We start from the raw sequence: 16,435 nt of genomic DNA, 5'->3' as shown, positions 1-16,435 counted from the left end.
CTAAATATTTCCCTTTTATCCTATACTCATACTCAATTAATTACGTCCATCTTGAGTGCTTCCTTTAGTATTCCCTTCATTTCCCCAGTCTATGTCCATCTTTTATTTGGTGCACAAGGAATCTCATGCTACTCCTGTATCCTTCAGAAGACACTACTTCTACATAACCCCTTTCTCATTTTCAAATCATATTCTGTTCACCTCTATTTGTTCTTATCATACCAGTCATTTCTGGCATTCATTCTGTTTCGTTGCTCATCTTCCTTTAGTTTGGTCTTTCACAATTCTGTCGCTTATATTACTCATTTTCTCAGCTATACACATCATAACACATCGCTACACTGTAATCCCACTCGTTTTCTTCTTATCTTCTTCTTTCTATTAACTATTTCTCTTCCTGTGCTCGCTTTCACTTTCATTACCATTTGATCTCTATTCTGAACTTTCCCTATAGGAGTTTGTAAGTCCCTCTTATTTTTTTTTTGTTCTATATTTGCTTTTTCCGCTTCACGCTGATCACATCATATCCTTTAGTTACTTTCTTGCTAGGCTTTACTCATTTCTATAACAATCCTTATGGTATTCACATTACCTTATGTTCGTAATCCATCATATAACGTAATACTTCTTAACCTTATTCACGATTCTTACTATGTTTTAATTACACTCTGTGGACTAGGCATACTTAACCCTTCACCCTTTCTGATCAATCTTATCCGTAATATCTCACAAACTGTCTTATTAATACCTTCATAATCTGTCATAATTCTTCCTCCTCCGTACTTTTATCTCAATCATACTACTACTCCTTTTAACTGTAAACTCGTCGTAATTTATCCCTACTTATCAGTTCACAGCCCACAAGTTTGAGTTTTGCTTCCACAAATTCCATCTCCAATTAGTTGACTAAAATTAATAAAAGTGTCACCATGAAGCATTCTCCAATCACCACCAGAAGAAAAACTAGAATCCGACCAGCACCACGGGGCTTCTAATGCTTGATTCGTATAGTTTACCTTCACATTCGTTCTTGGGTCATGAATGAACTATTTAGTTCACAAACTACTTACTGTATGCTTTGTAGCTTTCAAATAAAAGTGAAACTTAATTGCTGGACATTTTCTCCCTTCAACGTGAGCCTTTTTCTAAGGCAAAATGTGGCTGGAAAGTATTCTGGTCCGTTCAAATAAATTCCAAACTTTGCTGCTCACATATGCTTTTTCGAAATAAAATTTTCCAAATAAGAATGGTGCCCCTTACGGATGACATGGAGGGTATCTCTTAAAGCTTTAGTCGAACATTATAAATTTTCCCTATTGGTATCGACTTTCAAGACATATTATGAACTTATATCTTATTCTCTTCTTTTTCTATTTCTGGAAAAATTTGGGCATAGTTTCCTCTGTACTTCTTACTATCCCAAAACCTGCACGCAGGAAATACCAACAATACCTCACAGGGCCAACATATATACGCATATATCATATCGTATCATAGCCACACAGGGCTCCCAATTTCCAGAAAAAGTATAACGGTGTCGGGACTTACCTCACATATCGCACCTCGAGACGACCTGATCCTTTAACGATCTATCCAGTTATACCTTTCTATCTACCTTCTCTTTCATCCTCCAACTTTACATTTCAATCCTGTTTCAGTATTCTTACCTTATCCGACATGCCTCTTTCTCACCATTGCTTACCTGCGTACTGTATAGCTTCTAATATCATTAATCGCTTTCTTCTGTCGATGTCGTTCTTCAGCTGAAATCAAAGGTTAGTATAAGGGATTTCATTTCCTATGGCTGGGCTCTATCGCACGATCTTAGATGTGAAAGAAAGGTAACATCCTAAATGCCCTGTAGCTTCCTGTTTATAGATGTGGTGCACAACACACCGATAAACAAGACTCTACTAGACACGGTCTGTAGACACTCCAAGGACGAACTGCTCTGATACCACTTTTGTCATGACCCAGCCCCGTGGGCCATGACTAGTGCCCGAGCTGGACACCCACATGTACCTGACAACATAACCGGACTGATACTATAGGTCCTCAATCAATCATATTGAAATAACATCCGCAAACCGAGGAGGCTGCCACTGTATATATATATCATTATACTACGCAAGCCAACAAGGCTGCCACTACATATCAGTATATTACGCAAACCGACAAGGCTGCTACCACGACAGAACATCCGCAATAACCATATAGACACAGCTGATCAAACCTGTACACCACCCACATACATGTCTACAGACCTCTAAGAGTATCAACAGTAACATATGACGGGACAGGGCCCCGTCATACCCCTGGGCAAAAACATATATATATGCATATCAGTAAGTCTGTACCAAATTCTAGGCTCCGGAACGACGGAGCTCCCAAGACAGGTGAGTGAAAGTCCTATGCTGAAGGATCGCCAAACTGACTATTTGTACATGCGGGCACGAAACGCAGCCCCCCAAAGAAAGGGGGGTCAGTACGGAATATGTACTGAGTATATAAAGCATGAAATACAGTAAAGAGGATCATAACTGAAATAGAGATTACCAGAAACAAGTATGACTTTTAAAACATCAATACACTTGCCTTATGAAATGAGAATCATGCATATCTATATCATATATCATATATATAACGTGTCCCGGCCCTCTAGTGAGGGACTCAGTGAATAAGGTCGCCACATACCATCCTTGGCGCCATAATCACATCATCACACCATCATATCATCACATCATATATATATATATAACGTGTCCCGGCCCTCTAGTGAGGGACTCGGTGAATAATGCAGTGAAACTGTGCACGAAAACGTGTCCTGGCCCGGGACTCAGTGAAAGACATATTGAGGCACGCACGAGCAGAGTAGTGAGCAACCATATGCAAATTAAATCATATCTGAGACTCAATGGAATAATCAAACGAACCATCATTTGCAAATCAAGACAATAGTCATATAAAATACCTTTCGAATGTCACTGTGAATTATATCAAAATAGAACTCTGGAACCATATGTACGTATCAAAACATAATAAAGTAAGTTCTGGGAATCAAGAACATTAGCCATCCTAGTGGCTCTAAGAATAGGAATTTCTTTGGAACCATATACACATCGTCTGTTCGTCACATAAAGATCATGCCAAAAAGAAGGAAGGGCTAACTTTACATACCTTAAGTTGCCAATATAAAACGCAAATGAACTCGTCGTAATGCTGATGCTAATCCTATGACAAGGAAATACATGTATGACTTTAGATGGCTTTCGTATATCGTGTATATCAATTGATAACTTGATCCTAAAACGAAACAGGTAGCATCTCCCTAATATCGCTAGTATCTCCGAATTCCATATATCACAATAATAGCCAAAATGACAAAAATAGATCTCAACAACACATCATATATATCCACAATGACCTCATAATACTTTATAGTGATCGTCATGCTTGAAGTAGGATCTGTACAACCCATGTCACCTTTTGCATGCTTCTTTCTTAACTTAATAAAATTCTCAATAAGATAAAGAAGTTATTTACTACATATTCTATTCTTATCTCATATGATTATAACAAAAAAGCAGCCCACAAACTCAACTCTTTCCAAGTGACGATTTTATTCTCAAGTTCGGGTTTATTTCATCAATTCCCACAATTTAGCCAAAACATCAATCATAATACCAATAATAATATTAACAAATACATATTTAAAATAGAATCAAATCCATTCCTAAGTCACTTCCAAAACAGCCCAATACAAATTCCTATACTGATGCTCGTATATACTTCTTTATTTCCGCATATACATAGAATAACAACAACAACTACAGCCAATCCCGCGATATTCCAGCACATCAAATAATTTATATTAACCACCAAATAGCCCACAATGCAATTATATCAACAAACTAGTTAATACATTTGTAGCACCATTTCCGCCATTTTAACTAGGGAATTCTTCCATAGCCAACTTAATTAGAAAGATACGGAGATAAAACATACCTTAATATCTAGACCACCTTATTAGAATCCCAGCTCTATGCTTTCAAAACCAGCCATACAATAGGGTGACAACACTCCAAAACGTTTATGCCATCAATCAGCTATCAAGGAAGGAGAAGATGATATGAAAATTCAGCAACTACTTTTGTGTTCTTATATTTTTGTGTTGTTGAACACCTGAACGTTTTCTTAGAAATAATATGTAATGAACAACCTGCTTTCCTTGTTTCCAATTGCAAATGAAATGAAATAAGGTCTTAAGGACCATTTTCCACCTTTATGCGTGTCATTTGGTACATAAATGTGCTAATGATTCATGATATTTTAGCACCAATATGATGCCACCTATTGGCCTAGTTAGTGCCATGTATCAGCCACCATTTTAATTATCTAATGCCATGTGGCAACTTGCTAATAGTACTTATTTATTTAATCCCACTTAATACCATAATTAATTTCTTGATCTCAATAAATTTTAATACCAATTATTTTTAATACACTTCATATACCCATTTCCATGATTATGTGACGTAGCACTAGTCCATAGTCCCTTTTGGTACACATGCTTATCTTAAACCTTCAAATTAAACCCTTTTTAGAATCTGCCAAAATTCAGGCAGCATCTCCCCTGTTTATATCCCTAGCCCGAAATCACAATGCCAATAACCAACAACAATAACAACAACACTAACATCAACAACAACATCATCAATCCAAAAATGTTCCATAAAATATCCCACACGATGTTTATTCCATTTCTCAACCAACTAATTCGTTATACGACCATTTAATAGCTCTATCCTCATAAATAAACCTAAATCAATATTATTAAGGAGAGATTCATACCTCGTCCTCACTAGAACTGCAATATGTCCAATATCCACCTTGAACCTAAGCCAAGATTCACCGCAATACGATGCTATAATCACAACTATACGCTATTCCAACCTAAATCCCGAGATTTTACTTGTTTTGCACTAAAATTTTATGGACGGAAGTTGGGGGAATGTTCTAGAGTGTTTGGGATAGTTTTAGGGTTGTTTGGATGAAAAAATAAGGGGTAAAACCCCTTTTATAGTGTTCTACAGTCGGCTTACACTGACCAAGAATTTTCACACACTGTAGCAGCGCATTCGGTCATTGTAGCTAGGCGCGCCTCTGCTCCACCGGCCGAACTTGTAACGTCCATAACTCTCTACTCCGATGTCATATCGATGACTGGTTTGTTGCGTTGGAAACTAGAATCAATGAACTTCAATTTAGGCTGTTGTTCCACCTCAAAACTCCTGATGTACTAGGAGATATACTTCTCTAAAGTTGACCCAAAATATCTGTCCAAAATTCTACCAAATTTTTCCAAGTTGTTGACAAACTTATTCTCTTCGATTTGCTTGATCCCAGAACCTTTAGACACTTGATTAACACTTGTTAAGAGTATTCCTTAACCTTACAAGGGTTCCAAGACCTTTCCGAGCTTACGTTAGTTTACTCACGACGCAAACAACATGAAATGTTTTGAGGTGTAACACATAGGTAGCTGGGGGAGATGAGGGACCAGCCCAGACTCACCCCGATGCCCTATTAATCAGGCATTCCAGGATGTTATGGCCCATGTATTTCTTCATCTTGACGGCTAGAATGTCGTAGATGGTGCCACTACTCAAGTGGTTCCCAGACTTAAACGGGAGTTCACACTCCTGAGCTGGGCTAAACTATGGCGATGCATCCTACTGCTACCATGGCCCTGCGTTTAGGTTGTATTCCAGTCCCTGAGGGTGTTCCCAGACCCTTGGCAGTCCAGCCGTTGACAGTTGAGGATCAGGAGCTTGTTGGGAGGTTCCTGAAGATGGAGCCGCCTAAGTTCTTTGGCTTGCGTAGGGAGGATGTATGAGTTCATTATGGAGATACATGAGAGGATCTATAAGATGCATATTGTGGAGTCTCACGGGGCGGATTATGTGGCGTTTCAGTTTCGCGGTGATGCAAAGACTTGGTAGAGGACTTTTATTGAGGGCAGACCCGTTGGTGCACCTCCACTTGCTTGGACCCAGTTCCATCAGGCTTTCTTGGAGAAGTATGTGCCATGTACTTTGAGGGATGAACGTAAAGATGAGGTGCTTCACTTGTGACAACGAGGCATGTCGGTGTCAGGGTATGAGGCCAGATTTTTATTTTTGGCTGGGTATGCTGCTCAATTGATTCCCACGGAGGAGGAGAGGGTTCATAGGTTTGTTGGTGGACTTGTGTATCCACTCCATCTTTCTTGTCTCTAGTTGGTGACTTTGGGATCTTCCATCTAGGCTGTTGTTGATCATGGTATGGGTGTTGAGTCTACCAAGGCTTGATCTTTGGAAGAGCCTAGTGAGAAGAGGCCACGTTACCAGGGTTGTTATAGTGGTTCTAGCTATAGAGGTGGGGGATAGTCATCCATGCCTTATCAGTCAGCCCCCAGCCATTCTATTTAGTCAGCATTACAGGCTTCTTCAGGTGGTCCTTCTAGACCTAGTGGTTATGGAGCTGGATAGTCCCGTGGTGGTTCTTACTCCTATCCAGCTGACCGTGGTGGTCCCTCTAGTTCATCTTCTTTCATGTATCGGCCTATAGCCGCCATATCTTGCTATGTTTGTGTTGCCTCTGGACACTATATGAGAGATTGTCCCATATCTGGACAGAGTGGGTCCCAGTAGGGTTCCCGGCTCCAGACTCCAAGGACTCCAGCATTATTTAGTGGTCGAGGTGGCTCTTCAGCTAGATGCGGTGCTCAGTCAGGCCGTGAAGGATCTCACCAGTCCAGGCGTGGACACCAGTCAGGAAGAGGTAGTTCTCAGGCCTCCAGAGAAAGGGCGCATTTGGGCCTTGGTGGTCGCGGTGGTGGTCTTTGCTATTCTTTTTCGGGTAGGCCCGAGGCTGAGGCCTCTGATGCTGTGATCTCAGGTAATATTTTTGTTGGTCATCGACCTGCTTTAGTCTTGTTTGATTCGGGATCTACTTTCTTTTATGTATCTGCTTATCATTCGGTTAGTTGGGATTTGACTCTTGACCGTCTTGATGTACCTGTCCATGTATCTACTCTGGTTGGAGAATCTGTTGTTGTTGATCGAGTCCTTCGGTCTTGCTTAGTTACTTGTATGGGATATGGTACTTGGGTAGATTTGATGATATTGGATATGGTAGACCTTGATATTATTTTGGGTATGACCTGGTTGTCACCGTATTACGTGATCTTAGACTATCACGCCAAGATAATCACGTTAGCTGTGCCTGGGATTCCTAGATTAGAGTGGAGGGGTACTCCGACCCCTTCTCCGAAGAAGATCATATCTTATCTCCGGGCTAAAAAGTTAGTTAGCAAGGGGTGTTTGGCTTACTTGGCCCATGTTTGTGATGCTAGCGCTGATTCTCCTCCTCTTTTGTCCGTGGCCATTGTGTTAGTTCGTGGAGGCTTTTCCTTCTGATTTGTCGGGTATGCCACCCGACCGCGATAGTGATTTCTTTATCGATTTGGATCCGTACATGCATCCTATCTCTATTCCTCCTTATAGGATTTCGCCCACTGAGTTGAGAGAGTTAAAGGAGCAGTTACATGATCTGTTGAGTAAGGGGTTTATTAGACCAAGTGTCTCCCCTTAGGGTGTTCCTGTTTTGTTTGTGAAGAAGAAGGACAATACGATGAAGATGTACATAGATTACCATCAGGTGAACAAGGTCACCATTCATGATAAGTATGCTATTCCTCGCATTGATGGCTTGTTCGACAAGCTTCAGGGTGATTCAGTATTTTCGAAGATTGATTTGATGTCAGGCTACCATCAGCTAAAGAATCGGGCCGAGGATGTTCCGAAGATGGCCTTTAGGAATCATTATGGTCATTACAAGTTCCTTGTGATGTCATTTTGGCTTACGAATGCCCCAGCTGGGTTTATGAGTTTGATTAATGACATTTTCAAGCCATATCATGATTCTTTCATTATTGTATTCATCGATGATATCTTGGTGTATTCGAAGAGTAGGAAGGACCATGAGCGTCATTTGAGGATTGTCTTTGGGTAATTTAAAGAGAATAAGCTTTATGCCATGTTTTTGAACTGTGAGTTCTTTCTTGAGTCTGTGGCATAGTTGGGCCATGTTTTGTCTAAGGATGGGATCATGGTTGATCCTAAGAATATTGAGGCTATTAGAGATTAGGCAAGGCCGCCTACTGTGATTGAGATTCATAGCTTCGTGGGATTAGCTAGCTATTACCGTCAATTTGTGAAGGGTTTCACTTCTATTGCTTCTTCATTGACCAGATTGACTCAGAAGGAGGTTCCCTTCTAGTGATCTGATGCTTGTGAGGAGAGCTTTTAAAAGCTCAAGTCTCTTTTGACTTCAGCCCCGATTATAGCATCACTCGGGGAGGCTACAAATTTCTCAGTGTATTGTGATGCATCCCGTGTTGGTTTGGGTGTTGTGCTGATGCAGGGGGGTCGAGTCACTGCCTATGCTTCCCGACAGGTGAAGATCCATGAGAAGACCTACCCTACCCATGATTTGGAGTTGTTAGCAGTAGTTTTTTCTTTGAAGATTTGGAGGCACTATCTGTACGAAGCCTATTATGAGGTGTTAATCGATCACCACAGCCTTCAGCACGTGTTCAATCAGAGAGATCTAAATTCCAAGCAGCATAGGTGGATGGTGCTTCTGAAGGATTATGACATCATCATTCTCTATCATCTAGGGAAGGCGAATCTAGTAGATGATGCCTTGAGCCACAAGGTAGTGAGTATGGGTAGCTTAGCCCGATTGGTTTTTTCGGAGCCTCAATTAGCCATAGAGGTTCAGACTCGAGCTAATAGTTTCGTGTTCCTTGATATTTCAGTTTCGGGCAGGGTCTTAGCATGTGTTGAAGAGAGGTCATCTCTTTTGGAGCCGATTAGGGCCCAGCAGTTTGAGGATGCCCATTTCCGAATGGAAGTGGGAGAGGATTGCCATGGATTTTGTTATGGGTCTTCTGAATACGTCGGGCGAGTTTCATTCAGTTTGGGTTATTATTGATCGGTTGACTAAGTTCACTCTTTTCATTCCAGTTCAGGTCATTTACACTGCGTAGAAGTTAGCCAGGATTGACATTCGTGAGATTGTGCGATTGCAAGGGGTCCCTAATTCTATTATCTTGGATCAAGGTCCCCAGTTTACTTCTTATTTCGGAAGGGCTTTCCAAGCAGAGTTTGGTTCTTAGTTGGACCTTAGTACAGTGTTTCCTCCCCAGACTGATGGCCAGTCCGTGAGGATTATACAGGTGTCAAGGATATGTTAAGAGCACGCGTCATTGATTTTGTTGGTCATTGGGACTAGTTCTTTCCCTTAGTAGAGTTTACGTACAACAATAGTTATCATTCCAGCATTAATATGACACCGTTCGAGGCTTTGTATGGTAGGAAGTGTTGTTCTCCTATCGGATGGTTTGATGCTTTTGAGTTTCACCCATGGGGCACAAATTTGTTGAGAGAGTCTGTGGACAAGGTGAAGCTTGCTCAGAAAAAGCTTCTAGCAGCCCAGAGTCGAAAGAAGATGTATGTGGATCGGAAGGTTCGGGACTTAGATTTATGGAGGGCGAGCAGGTGCTTCTAAAGATTTCACCCGTGAAGGATGTTATGCGATTTGGGAAGAGGGGAAAATTGAGCCCGAGGTATCTTGGCCCATTCGAGGTTCGACGTTGAGTTGGAGATGTTGCTTATGAGTTGTCCTTTCCACCGGGCTTGTCAAGTGTTCATCCAGTTTTCCATATGTCCATGCTGAAGAAATAACATTCTGATGGTTCTTATATCGTCCGTTGTGATTATGTGTTGCTTGATGTGTCCATGCTGAAGAAATACCATGGGTTATGATGTAACAACCCAATTGGTTGTTATGGAGCTATTGGCAATTTTACCCCTGTTGACCCTTTCCCGAGGTCATGGAGTGAGTTAGGTGTGACTCTTGCTATTTTAAGCCTTTAAGGAAGGTAGGTTTGACCCATAGTTGACTTTTGGGAAAATAGACTTTTCTAGAAATTCGTAGATCTCAAGAGGCCGGATGACCGTTTGTGACTTAGTAGTATGTTTGGTTCGATTCCCAATGTACTTGGGAGCATTTGGGGACTTGGTTTGGAAACTTGGCTTTAGGCCATTGGGGTTGACTTGGTCAAATGTATCACATCCCACCCTTTGAATGCCTTTTTAAGGCGCATGTCCTGCATGCTTAGCTTTTAAAAAAAAGACTTTTCCATACATATCCATATATAATATCTCGTCTGGCCGTTAAGGCGTGGTAATATATATATATACATATATAGCATCTTACATGGTGTTATCTTACCCAGCCCTATAGGCTCGGTGCTATCTTACCCAGCCCTTTCGGCACTCGGTGTTATCTTACCCGGCCCTTTCGAGACTCGGTATTATCTTACTCGGCCCTTTCGGGACTCGATGTTATCTTACTTGGCTCTTTCGGGACTCGATGTTATCCCCAGCTGATTAGTAGGATGCAATGCATACACACACACACACACACACACACACACACACACACACACACACATACACACACACACACACACACACACACATATATATATTTATATATATATATATATATATATATATATATATATATATATATATATATATATATATATATATATATATATATATATATGAGAATGCATAAATGAAATAAACTTCATCATTAACATTACCATTTTCACTGTATCATAACTCGAAGGATCAACAATCGTAACATGACATCAACGATGTCACAGGAGTCTTGAGAATCATGAACTTAGGTAGCACCAGAAATAGAATCGTTATCATCGCTATATCTCACCTCGAAGGAACGAGTAACATGAGGTGAGACCATCAACAATAAGTACGGTTAAGGGATTTATGGAATGGCTCAATAATCTCATAATGCCGTCAAATCATAGCTTCGAAGTTTCAAAAGAAGAGAATCATCATCATCGTCACAATCATTATAGAACATATTCCATTTAACACATAAGAGGCTTTAAGATTCATGAACTTCGAGCTTTTGAAAACAAGGCAGTTATGGAAACATTTATGGAATCATAACATAGGAAACATGCGTTTGAAAGAAAGGGACGAGCCTTAACATACCTATCCAACCTCTTATTACCTATGCTTATTCATCTGAGCTCGCAAGTCTACATTTAAGAGAATTTACACTAACTTTAGCCTCTTTATCGCACACTTGTTCCATGTTTCAAATCATACTATTCTATATTCTGCCGAAAATCGGGCAGCATTTCCCCTGTTTATATGCCTAGCCCGAATTCTCAATTCAACAACCAATAACAACAATAACAATACCAACATTAATAACATCATTTCCCATATCAAATTATTCCATAGAACAGCCCATATGGTGTTTGTCCCATATTTCCACCAACAGAATTAATTTACCACAATTTAATAACTCCTCCTCCGTAATTAAACCAAGATTAACGTTAATAACAAGAGATTCAATCCTTTATCTCGATAATAATGCTATATCTTCACTCATCCACCTTGAACTTAAGCCACAACGCCTCAATACACAATTTTATAGTCGTAACTATATGTCGTCTGGACCGAGATTTGGGAATTATACCTGGTTTCGGGCTAAAACGTTGATGATGAAAAGTTGGGGAATTTTTTGGAAGGTTTGGGGAGGTTTTGGGTGTGTTTGGTTGAAAAATAAGGGGGCCTCCCCTTTTATAGAACGGTCAAGGTTCTGCCTGGACCGACCTAAAATTAACTCAGCGCGCGCGCTCCCTTTGGGCGCGTCCGCGTAGCCTTAATTTTCTAACTGCGCGTTCGTTTAGTAAAAAGGTCATAACTCTTGATCCCGATATTTTGTGAGGGCCCACGACCTATGGTTGGAAAGCTCTTTCAATTATATACAACTTTCATTCTTGGTGTTTTTCCAAAGTCCAAACGTGTGATGTCGTTTTGGCCCCTCCAAGTCAGATCATCCGAAAATGTTTTCTTAAATCGTCCTTTTGGAGGGCTTATGTCCATAATTGGCTTAAGAGTCCTTATTAGGACTTGCTCAACTTTCCATGTACTACTCATATATCTCTTCATATGTCCTTTATAAAAGTCCCATCGTGTGGACCCCACTTGGCTTATAGTGACGAGGGCTTTTCATCAAGCAACATATGGACCGACTCACCCCCTATGGTCTCCAAATGTCATGCATATATGTATTCTTATACTCAGATCATCTAATCTTCATCCCTAATCCTTTTATAACTTTACTCTTTTCCGAGCTCGTACCACGCCGTCTACGATCTTGTAGCGCTAAATTTTCCGGGGTGTAACATCCTTCCCCCCGTTGGAAACATTCGTCCTCGAATGTTGCAGTATTGCCAACCCACAACACCATCTTTGATTCATTAGAACCGTTATTCTTCCCTTAGGGTCCGATTACCGTTTTCTTAGACTATAACTTGGTTCAGTCTCTTCTCATCGTCCCTTAACTCTTTCATTGCTTTCAGTCAGCTTCTTCTACTTCTTTGTCCTCATGTACATGGTCGGAAATTAACTAGCACCTCACTCTCGTTTTGTCTCCATTATTGTAGTCTTTCTTATCGTGTCATAACTATTCATCGGCCTGTAAGTATTTCTCTTTTTCTCGTTCCTTGTTTCTTTGTTAGTGACCCACTACCTTTTTCATATACGGTGCCCTTTCTACGTTTATCCCTTTGGTACCACCTTGGGCTACTCCTTTTGATATCTGTTGATCTTGGATATATACTGTACTGACTTTTTGTAGTTCATTGGTCAGATTCATTAGTCCTTACAGCCTTGTCACCATCTCTCTTACCCTTACATTTCGAGTGTTTATAACATGACTTTGTCGCTAGCGAGTATACTGGTTATGTTCCTTAAGCTATTTTCCCCAGTTCCTTTCCAAGACCAGCTATATCAATATCAAAAATACGTCTGTACGTAATGTTTCTTGGCCATTTATTATCCTTTGCAGTACAGTTACACTGATGGCAAACTCATAATCCGAGTTCAACTAAATTTGTAGCTCGCCACATTTTTGAGCTCCTGCCACAACTATTTCTTTAACCTCCTTCCCTCAAATCTCGCAATACAACCCAGAAGCATAGGTCTACAACAATTCTCACTCCATTACGACTCTCTTACATATATATATATATATATATATATATATATATATACTCGATTTCCACGTACCGGTGGTCGCTTCATCTGTCGTTATTCCTTATTGGCTTTCTCATGTGGCCTTTTTACAACTGTAGTTGGGCATGGATTCACGTTGACGGTTCATGTAATTCCATAGCATATGCTCTCATATTCAGTATAATTAGTAATCCATGAAATTTTTCTAACATCCGGTGAACTCTTTTATTTCCATTCACAAGAGCAACGTTCTTCCTTTCCGCGGAAAATTACCAAACTACCAATCTTTGTTGCTTTTGTTACAATAGTCGTTGTCATCCCAAGTATCCTTTGAGTTTTTCATTCTCTCTGTCACCCTTGGTGAATTTAGCTTGGAGACCTTTCTTGCCTTTTTTATTACCCTTTTAGGCATATCACTGCATACTTAGGTACGGCACAAGTTTACCCGATGCGAGGGATTCAAATCATGATCTAGAAATATCATAGTTCATATTGGCGTGAAGTGCTCACTTGAGTTGTTTTCCATACTTCCTTCCTATGCCTGTCTCATAGCTTCACTTATTTTCAATTTGTGTCTACTCCTTTTTAATGCCTTCTTGAATACGCTCTGAGCTTGGCCTCGAGCCGATAAATTTCTTCTTCTAGAGTTTAGAACTTCATACTTCCTTTTAAGTCTAATATGCTCTTCCCCCCTTATTAAGGAGGTCCTAATACACCAATAGCCTTCGAGTATCCATCGTCTTCGATAATTATCTGTCGCCCTTCACGACCTTCTCATGGCCGGGGTTCCGTCATCGTATTGTGTGACTTATCTATCTTCTTGCTAGATACAGTCTTATATCCAATCGGAATTCTTATAAGGGTTAAATCCAATTCCGACGCCTTCTTTCCATCTTTTCACACCTCTGTCTTTTATGGCTTACGGTTTCTGAACCCACAAGTTAATGGGAGCATCGAGATTCACCACGTCATTTATGAAGTCTTAGATTATACCTTACTCCTCGTCTTTATTCTCGAATTTGCTTATAACATATCTAGAATTCTTCTTATCTTGAGTTCTTCTTCCATTCATGTCCATACAATCATTTTTTTTTCAATATTTCCATACCCGTCCATCCATCACTGGTCCTTTCGCCCGTTTAACTCACTTATTCATAATTCTTCTTAACTACGCGTTTGTGTTGCAGCTGTGTATCCAAGTTCTTCAAGTGTCCTGCTACTTCTTACTCTTAGCATAGAATTCTTACAATGTACTCTCTCTCCATCCTCGTTCATCGAGCCTTCATCCGTCTTTCTGATATCACGGCCAGGTTGTCTTCCATGCACGTTCCTTACATTTCATTCTATTTCCTCTATGATCGCATCTCTCTGTCTTTACAAGAATTCTTGCCTTCTGTCATTAATTTTCTAATCATATGTGTCGCCCCATCATCCTCGTTCTTATCTTGGTGATTGATCGGTTTCCTACCGCCAACTCGTTAAAGTATCCTTCTTACTCCCATGGTTAATGATTTCCAGTTACTTTACTGCTAAATGTTCTCCTCTTTCTTCGATCAGCCCATTAGTATACCTTCCCTATTTTCATCCTTAATCCTCCTTAGGTTCCTTTCTTCTCAAGCGCCCTTCTCCTCTTTGTTATTTATAGTATATTGGCTCGGAAGTTCGTGAAATATTCCTTTGAACTTGCAAATCTGTTCTATTCTTAAGTCACCTTTTAGGAAAGCTTCTCTATATCCGAGGAACCATATCAATATGGCTACACATTTATCCCTTTATAAATATATCTTTCGAGAGTTGGAAATCTCTTAGCATCGTTGCAAGGCCTAATCATTCTTTCTCTTACTTCACATTCCTTGTCATGGTCACTATCCTTTTAGTCCCATTTATCGAAGTCCATTCTCTGACCCCATACATTCCTCTTTTGTTCCGTGCTACCATACTTTATCCCTTTCACATGCCTACCTTTGATTTTTTTTTTACCCAAATAGTCCCGTGCTTTGCCCGTCATCTTTCTTGGAAGCTTCACTCAACCTCGTTTCTTACATTTTTCTTTTTCCGACATTTTTGGTCTCTTTACCTTCCATATACTCACTTTCTTTCCTTTCCAGATGTCATTGCATTAGAACTTTCCAAACCTAACTTGTAGTGAAGGTAACATCAGCTTACCTGGTAACGTTCTTCTGTCACTTGAACTTTATTACCCTGTTCGATCAATTCCTTCCATATACCGCAATGCCCGTTGGTGGGATACACATATCCGTTGATACAGCCACATATGGGATATCATACGCATTCATATATATATATATATATATATATATATATATATTTATTCTAACGCCTCTCTTAAATACTACACAAACTCATCCTAATTCTAGAGCTGTGATGCACCTTCTTTGTCTTCACCGGTCTAGTCCGCCTCGTCCCACGCGACCTCGTATGGTTTTCAACCATTCCGTATACTCCAATTTCCTTTAGACTACTCTAGCTTCTCATTTGTCTCTTATGTCTGAATTTATAGGACCTTTAGTACACTTCCCAAGGGTCACCCATCCTAAGATTTCTCTCACCCGAGCACGCTTAACCTTGAAACTCTGATGAAATCCGGTGCATTAATGCTGGCATGATTGCATCCACCTGACTGCATGACCTTCATCACATAATCTAGAGCGAGTTGAGGTCTTAACAAATTCCAAAACATTCTCGTAACGCATCTCCCTCCGAGTTAGAAAGGGTCTCTTACTCTTCTGACTACACAATTACCATTTTTGGCCTTTTTAATTCTCAATATTCACCTTTCATCCATATGTATGACTACTTTCCGTCCTAGATTTCCAAATTCCCAATGGTGGCGAAAACACCTTGGTCGCCGTTACTTATAAATACTTGGTTATCGGCCCCTTTAGATTTCCGCTCGCCGCTGTTAAGTGCTAGTCTACAGTAATTACACATACATATGAAATTCCAATAAAGGCTCATATACCTGTAGCCGATCGGTCTCTAGTCTGATCTGGTGGACTATAAGGTGAAGTGTGCTCCTCGTCATTCTCTACCCACCATCAGTTCGTCTGGCCTTCATCATCTCTCTCATCTGAGTCCGAAGGATATAGATAACCGGGTAACTCCTGGTTTACCGACGACCAAGATAGAGGGCTAGAGTAATCCGTAACACTCACCGGGGAGGCTAGTCTGACGTATTGCTGTACCATAGGTGTCACGACCCGGCTAGGGGCCGCGACGGGTACCCGGGGCTAACCACC

The sequence above is a fragment of the Lycium barbarum genome, chromosome 8 (assembly GCF_019175385.1).
Source record: "Lycium barbarum isolate Lr01 chromosome 8, ASM1917538v2, whole genome shotgun sequence".
Classification (NCBI taxonomy): Eukaryota; Viridiplantae; Streptophyta; class Magnoliopsida; order Solanales; family Solanaceae; genus Lycium; species Lycium barbarum.
Note: the sequence above shows the minus strand (reverse complement) of the source record.